The 7,873-nt window shown below is 44.8% G+C and overlaps 1 protein-coding gene across 2 annotated transcripts in view; it reads right to left on the minus strand.

The window, feature by feature from the left end:
* The window catches only part of LOC119464644 (bombyxin B-2 homolog), a 30,203-nt gene extending 22,608 nt beyond the window's left edge, over positions 1-7,595 (minus strand). For both annotated transcript variants that reach the window (XM_049656553.1, XM_037725666.2), the window contains exon 1: positions 7,309-7,595. The gene's annotated coding sequence lies outside the window, so the exon portion shown is untranslated. The remainder of the gene's footprint in view (positions 1-7,308) is intronic.
* Positions 7,596-7,873: the final 278 nt, after the last annotated feature.

The following is a 7,873-nucleotide window of genomic DNA, read 5'->3' on the forward strand; positions in this document are numbered from 1 at the left end:
TGGAACATACTACCAGATGAAACTAGGTCGTTGCCTTTAGAGGAAATTTTGCATCAGTAAAATTGATTCATGCTATGTTTATTATTATACCTGTTGTGTCTTTGATTTTGAATATTCATGTTTTTTTTACGGTGTTGAAGTTTTGTGCAGAAAGATGTTTTGACGTCACATCCAATGTATGCACACACTCCTGCGATAACCCAGTTGGGCTTCAGTATGAATGAATGAATGAATAAATAAATAAATAAATAAACACATACATAAATAAATAAATAAATAAATAATGTCGCCGTGGTTGTCTGTCCAATTTCAGAAAAGGTCCCTCATCTACCTGCTACGGAGACTGTCGAAACAGCTGAGATCACAATATGACTACAGTATTTGTGTTTGCATGCCCTTCCTTGCATTGACCGAGAACGACTTGCTGATCTTGGTTGCTTCACATTTTCACAACTGGTGGCACATGTTTTTCTTTTCGTATAATAAGATTTCTTTGATATTTATTTCTGTATATAAGCTTGTACACAACAATAAAATTACTTTTCTATGTGTTTTATAGCGCTAACTTGACAATCAAATGCACTACCTTGTCTCATATACCACTGGTTACCTACCACCTAGTAGACAACGAGTGGTCTAATGGATTAAAAAGAAGTACCAAAAAGTAAGCGCTGCTGAGCATCGAGTATTTGAATAAATGATCGAACCAGGAAATTTTGTGTAAATAAAACGATATGACATTGAGTTCCTGAGACTCAGCCCATTTGCATAAGATGGTAAGTTTCTTTTTGGAATCTTGACAGCGTGGAATTGTGGTCGACATTGGGAGCAATTTTACCTAACGGCACCATCGAACATACGACATTCTGAGCCTCTGCATACACTTGCATAAGGCGGAATCCTGAACCGTGAGTCTGGTTCAAGAGGGCAAAGGCGATTCTGACGATGTTTGGACGAGTGCACACTGGAGGCTGTAAATGATGCAGATGAGCGCTGATCTTGACGTCATGTCTTTAGAAGGCGGTCATTTTAAATCAACGTTAGCATATGAAATTTGTGTTGCTGCATGTGCCCATTCGCTTCTCAAATGTCCTAATGTATTGCTATATATTCAACTACAATGTTGTCCTTTTCATGTGTTTCTGCATACAGCAAAGCTATTTCCATGGCAAGTTGCTCTTTCGTTTGTCTATGATATGTCCAGAGAGTGCTTGCAAAGCTTATTCTCAATAGGGGAGTACTGTCCACCGACGAGGTACGCCAATACAGATGAGCGGTAGTACTTCATGGGCCACTGCTATCAGTTCAGTGGAAGATGCGCTGCAGTCGAACCCGTAGGGTCTGCTCTAACCATTCCTAGGGTTGTCGAAACCAGAGTGGCTCAACCATGCACACACACAAGGCAATAGTCGCCGCATTTCTCCTTCGTATACGACAAAGTTCGTTTTCTGAGAGAGGCTGTCAGCATAGTTGCCCTCTTTACTATTTCGCAAACAGATATGGTGACGGAAAGAAGACGACTTTTCGACAGTGCAAGCCTTGAGCTGGTTCCGCCATTGCCGCTTAACTTGCTGCGTCTACGTCTGCTTATAAAGAAGAGTGCTGATACCAAACGCTCCATTATAGCTACAATAAACCTTTTTACTGGGTCCGTCGGTACACTTCAGATCCAAGTAAAACTATACAGTAGAGTGCATACACTTATCTGAGTGGAACGAACACTAAATGTCAAGCTCAATCTACCTAATCCTTTCTCGACGGTGTCGCACGTCCTAGCCAAAGCACCGCTTCTTGCGTAGCCTTCGGGGTCGCCATTTTCTCAGCGACCTTGCTGTGCCGCCGCTCGTCGAGTGCAGCAGATCCGCAGCAAATTGCCTTCCCATAATTCCTAATAGGATGCTATCGCGTTTACATGAACTCCGAAGGTCGACTTACTCTTCTCAATCCACCCCCGTCTCGCGCATTAATGTGACGCGCTTTTCTAGCGCATTCGCCCCGTTTACATGGATGCCATAAGCTAGAAAGTTGATGTGATGCGATGCGCCAGTTGTCGCATGTATGTAAACGCGTCTTCTGTGAGCTGGCAAAACGCCCACGGTTTTCCTTCGTTCACCACAGAAGTGCGACGCCTACAACGTCGCTGGTGGTTTTCTCACAACCGCAGCTTTCCGAGACGCGTTCAGCGCATCGCTAAAGCTTGCGATCACTTTGAATGCATCACTTTTAGGCGAAACAAATGTATTGACGTTAACGAGGACAATGCTTCATTAGAACTGGTTCGACTGTTTGTTTGGATTGCGTAGCTGTCGGCGTTTGTGTTTGCTCGTCCCAGCTTTGTGTCCTTTCTGGGCTAACAGACTACTGACGCTGCCGTCAAAGAGCATTGTCCCATACGTAGAGCGTAAGCTGTGCGCGATGCGAAGTCTACTAAGTAAGGACGCGTTGCGTTGATGTGCATGCTGGTATCAGGAGGCCACGCGAAAGGCGTTAATAACACGGTATTTGCACCAACGAGAGCTTCTGTGCCCTTGTCAGACATGTACCAGTGGAAAAAATGAACCTTACACTTTATCTGCGGTGCCATATACCTCAAACAACACGGTATATTGAAAAAAGGTATGCTGTATAAATATTGCCAATGGTCGCGTTGATAGATTAAAAACCGGCCAAGACATGCTTTCTTTCGTTGCGACATTTTAATGTGGGCTAGTTGGTTCATGTTCAAATGCTATGCTTGAAACGGCACAAAAATTAGTGACTGTCTGTCCTCTCTTTATTCCCGCTACCCCCTATCGTTGCTCTGTTTCGAGCATCAAAATGCATTTCATCGTACTCCACTAACAGTACAATCAAACGTGATTACATACACAGAAATTTCATCAAAATTAGAACAAGAGCCAGATGTCGCGCCCAGTTTATAAAATCGGAGCTCCCCAGCTTACTCAACCATGCCCCTCTGGTAATTTGTAGTATTGAGGAAGCTTCTACTAACTAACTTTCACAAGATCAACCTAAATTTCCAGTGATTTTTTGTGGGGGGAGGGGGGGAATTGTTTTACCAAGTCCATGTGATGCACTTGACACATGTTGTAGCACTCTAACATTCTGCTCAGTAGTTCATTTTTTATTGTCTCTTTCGTTAGCGCTATTTGGCCATTATTAGCCCTTGCGTCAGAAAACCCAGTCCTTTCCATAATCGCTGTAATATGGGCAATAACGTCGTCTTCCAATGCCAAAATGTGTCATGTATTGGCAACGATAGGTTTTAGCAACGCTGTGTCCGGACTTATCATGAGGCAAGGAAGCAAGTTAGAAGTTCTCTCCTGTTGCTTCAGTGTCATGACAGTCATAAGTTTTATGTATTATTAGGATCTAAATAAATAAATATCTATAGACACATCACGTATATCACTACTATTCACAAGGAAAGCAGCAATTACCACTTCGGAAGGCTGGGAGACGAGGAGACAATTCCTCCAGTATTCTTGCAAGTACTGAACGTGCAAAATAGAAAAGTATTACGTGTAAGGACCAACGGGGAATAACTCACCAACTTTTGGTTTTCAAATGAACCGTCCTGTTCGTTGACTTAGAGATGACTTATAGCAAATGACCGAATGTTCTACAGTTTAAACTGGGTTAGGGAATTAATACGCAAAAGACTAAGACAATTTTCGAAAGCCTCGCACGGCAGCAAGACTTCTTGATTGGTAGCCACTTGAAGACGAGTGGAAACACGTTTGTGTGAACAGTGAAAAGAAAGTTTTCAGATGAATAAAAACCGGTTAAATATATACAACAGGCACTCAAGTTTATACATGGCAAGTACCAATAACGTTGAGAAGCAACGCGTACAACCAGCGCATTCTTCCAGTAACAACATATAGGGGTGTAGCTTGGAGGACACGACCAGAAACTTGAGAAGCTAAGTACTTTACAACGAGCAATTTACCTTGATCACGCTAATAGTACTGATCGTTGACAAAACATGGCCTGCATCAATTCTACACGTAAGAAACGTCCAATAAAGCGATCTCCCTTTATTACTGCATAATTAATAACAGCACCGCAGCCCCCCTCCCCCCATTCCGGCGTGCCTCCTTGCATTCTCAGCTGAAGCTGGCAACTGAAAATTTTGACGCATTTTGGCCGCACCGCAGAAACAACAGTAGCACCACCGATACTACGAATTCCCGGAAGTTTATATGTACTGTTGAACAGGAACACTGCTGTGATCGCCAAACCTGTTCTATATGTATAGATTACCTTAATTCATTGACACACCAAACGCCTCCGCGCGTAGGTTCAGTGCAGCAACACCGCCTAGTGCAATCTACTGTGTGCCTTTCGAGAGGTTTAGAAGCGAAACAAGGAAGCTTGGTGAACACTGCAGGTAGACGCCCATAGATTGCCTGCCCTACCATACCGTTTATTCGGAGGAGTTCTTCACTAAACAAACACGCAGCTGTCTCCCAATGCCTCCATGCACAACTGCAAGTGCTTCGTCACTTCTCCTCGCCGTAGAACGTTAACGTAGCCATGAGCCGCGTATTTAGAAACGCCACTCGGAGCTGAATGTGACTGCTGCGCATAAGTGCCATTGGCTTGTGGTTGGAATGTCTTCGGGTGCCGCAATATGTGACGTCCGACAGTGTGCCGCAGAGTCACCGCCTCCTTCGTTCTTTTATTAGTTGTGAAATATGAAAAACCTAGCAACGAAAAGGACTGTTATCTCTCGTCGCGCACTCATTGCTGCTGTGCCGACGTCTGACATCTTTGAGTTGCAGTAGCCGCAACCCTTTGTTGCTGTTGTGCGTGATGTATCTCAAAGGGAAAACAGACACATAATATGCAATATTCTTGCCGCGTCATTTCTTACTGGTCACACATGGTCATGTAGCCTTCCCTACTACATGTCTGCACGCGCTTGTTTGCAATCACCAACATTTGTCAAACTGTGCACAGCTAAAGATCAAGGTGGCTCTAGTAGCAGCTACCATAATTATGTGCGCATGTGTTACAACTTTACGTCGATGTTATAGAACATGCAGCACAAGAATATATTGGCCGCAATATAAGTAATAATAAAGTCTTGGGGTATTTCGGCAGAGCCCCGTCATTAGCTGTAATCATTTCAGCGGTATACCGAGCAGCACCAGCAGTCGACAAGAAGTGTTAGTCAAGGCAGAGTTGTCCCTGATTTTGGTTTCCTTTTCTGCCCCAGGGTTGTAACAGTGCGAGCAACTGGCACAAGTAAAAAGAGAAAAGCAGGAGATCAGATGCGACACACGGAGGGACACTGCCTCGTTAAGTCTAGACAGAGCGACAGGCGGTGGTGAAATCGTAGCAGTGTTTTCTTAACCGTTGCGCACAGCTTTCTTGCGTCGTTAGCTTGATGACAACACAAGCAATTTGCTCTTCGCTTAGGGTTTGTTTAATTGCTGATAAGCCTTATTGAGTGTTACAGCAGAACAAAGCGATTATAAGTAGCGCATTTTCTCTAAACCAAACCTCCAAATGACGGAAGACAAACAAAGCGTACAAAAAATTAAAAATAAGTTACCCATGCCCACGTTACTTTCGTTCTCCTTTTTCTGCCTTTTTTCTAACGTTGTCTGCAACTGCTCAAGCTCTTGCGGCGCAGTAATACAGAAAGGAAGTGAGGCTTGCTAAGCAGAAAAAGAATAAGTTTCACAAACAGCACGGGCTGGCTCCGTCTCCGTCACGCAATGCGATACTAAGGCACATTAAAATGAAGACTATCAAAAACAAATGTAGCAGTTCCAGTAAGCGGTACCTTGTCGTGCTCATATCAGGGAGCGAGGCACACGGACGAAGCCTTCCACCAGGCGTTCTTCAATTTCATCCATGTACCACAAATGCGATGGTTTTGCGTATCATCCGTGATAGAATTCTGTCCAAGCGCACTGCGCGACGCGTCGCGGTTATTCATTACTGCTCGCATTACCACTTGCCCATGAGAGAAGTGCAAAATGTTGTTCGCAAGCTGAACTGGCTGCCAAAAAGTTTCTGCTGCTACATAATGCTTTGACCTAAACGTTGTGGTTAGACATAACTAAACCACATATACCCATCGCAATCGAAACACCAATGCAAAACCGGGCGCCGCAAACGCCCGAGAAGCGAATGATGACATAGTGACATCAAGTGTGGTCACCGATGGTTATCGGCTATCAGTAGCACGGTGAACACGCAAAACACCAAGCCATGTACTATGTAGAAAGTAAGGAAGATCTATAGAAATATGCCTACCAGTACACTTTTCCTTTTGTTTTTCAAAGGGCCTTTCAACTATTTTGGGCTCTTCACTCTCAAATTGGTATTATTGCGCGTGACCGCGGTGCTGTTCATCACACAATTCTTGACACTAGAGCTTGCCTTTCGGGCAGCGACATTCGTTTCTCGCCACAATGCAATCTCGCAAGAACTTTGACAAATGGTTTCTCTGGTTTGCTTGCCGTTGTTCCCTTGGCGAGCACATTTTTTTTTGCCATGCATTTCTTCTGGTCTGCAACCATTAAGACTTTGCTTGCTATTTCAGATCCTACTTTTTTTCACAGCTGGTATTTGAATTTCTAAGGCAAGAATCTAGTCATTAAGCTGCAACACGTATGAGCGGTTCCTCATAAATGCCCGAACAGCCTTTCTGCCATGAAGCCGATCGCGAACTGAGAAGCTCTAAACTAGAAACATCGCATCCTATAGTACCGATATTTTGTGTTATGTATACGGAGTCTGTTCTAACTGCTGCATGCAACACATGCGAGACATAACATACTGTCAGTAGGTCATTCCAACTTCTGAAAGAGAGGTATATCGTTTAGCCTAACGTATTTCTTGACTAAGCTTCACCGAAATGCCCAAACCTTGTTGTTCCGACCCGTTAAATTTCAATGCTTCGATCTAGGATCGCGTTTACCAAACTTACAAGAAGACCGTTTATTGTTCTGTTCCAGTCAAAATTTCCGTTAGGGTACAGTTTTCTGGTTAGGCAACCTCAATTATTCGATTCACAATAAGGCAGTTGCAAACACTGAAGGCGCGAGACAGCAATCTTTCTCTGACGCCAGTCAAATCGCAGCTGAAACTGGGGCTGTAATGCTGAGGCACGAAATTTGTAGTGCAATAAATGTTGCATAGGCTGTTGTAAGGGTAACGAGGCATCATGCTTTAAGAAAGCAGGCGCGCTTCAAGAGTTGGCCCGAACACCGCTTTCACAAAGGAGCGGCGCCTAGCGCAATCTTGCCATGAACTCCCCGAGTATCCAGGCACTGTGCCACAGCTCACCTTTCGTTCCGAAGCGGCGGTCTCGCAGACGGTGGTGATTCCTGTGCTGGGCGAGGACCCGGGCTCGAAGCACGTGCGCTAGGCGGCGTGCTTTTATACGCGCCTGCCGGCTGGCGTGCCGCCGGCGCGACTGAGCGACGCCGGATTAGTTGCCACGGGAGCCGGCACCCACGTCACCTCGCCTAGGGAAGCCTTCCCTAGGCTCCCTAGAGATCCCTAGGCGGCCAGAAAACTGTGTAGGCAAGACGAACGAACAGCAAGGGTCGCTGTTTCGTATCGTCCGCCTTGCTCCGCGGTGTCTGTCCTAACTTCCATAAACAAACGTCTACTTTTATACTCTATTACGTCACCCGAGTCAACAAATGTCCCACCAAGATGTCCACCATGAAGGCCTCTTGATACGCCTGCGCACTAGCTGAAATGTATCATACCATGCATATACAAGAAACAGTCAAGCCCATGAAAATGATCGTCTTACAGATATATTTACGGCAACCAGCAAGAAATACTTTTGCCCTTCGGAGTGCTTATAATTAAACAGCACATTCTTGAACTGTCACCACAA

This window comes from Dermacentor silvarum, chromosome 9 (genome assembly GCF_013339745.2).
Source record: "Dermacentor silvarum isolate Dsil-2018 chromosome 9, BIME_Dsil_1.4, whole genome shotgun sequence".
In the NCBI taxonomy this organism is placed as follows: domain Eukaryota; kingdom Metazoa; phylum Arthropoda; class Arachnida; order Ixodida; family Ixodidae; genus Dermacentor; species Dermacentor silvarum.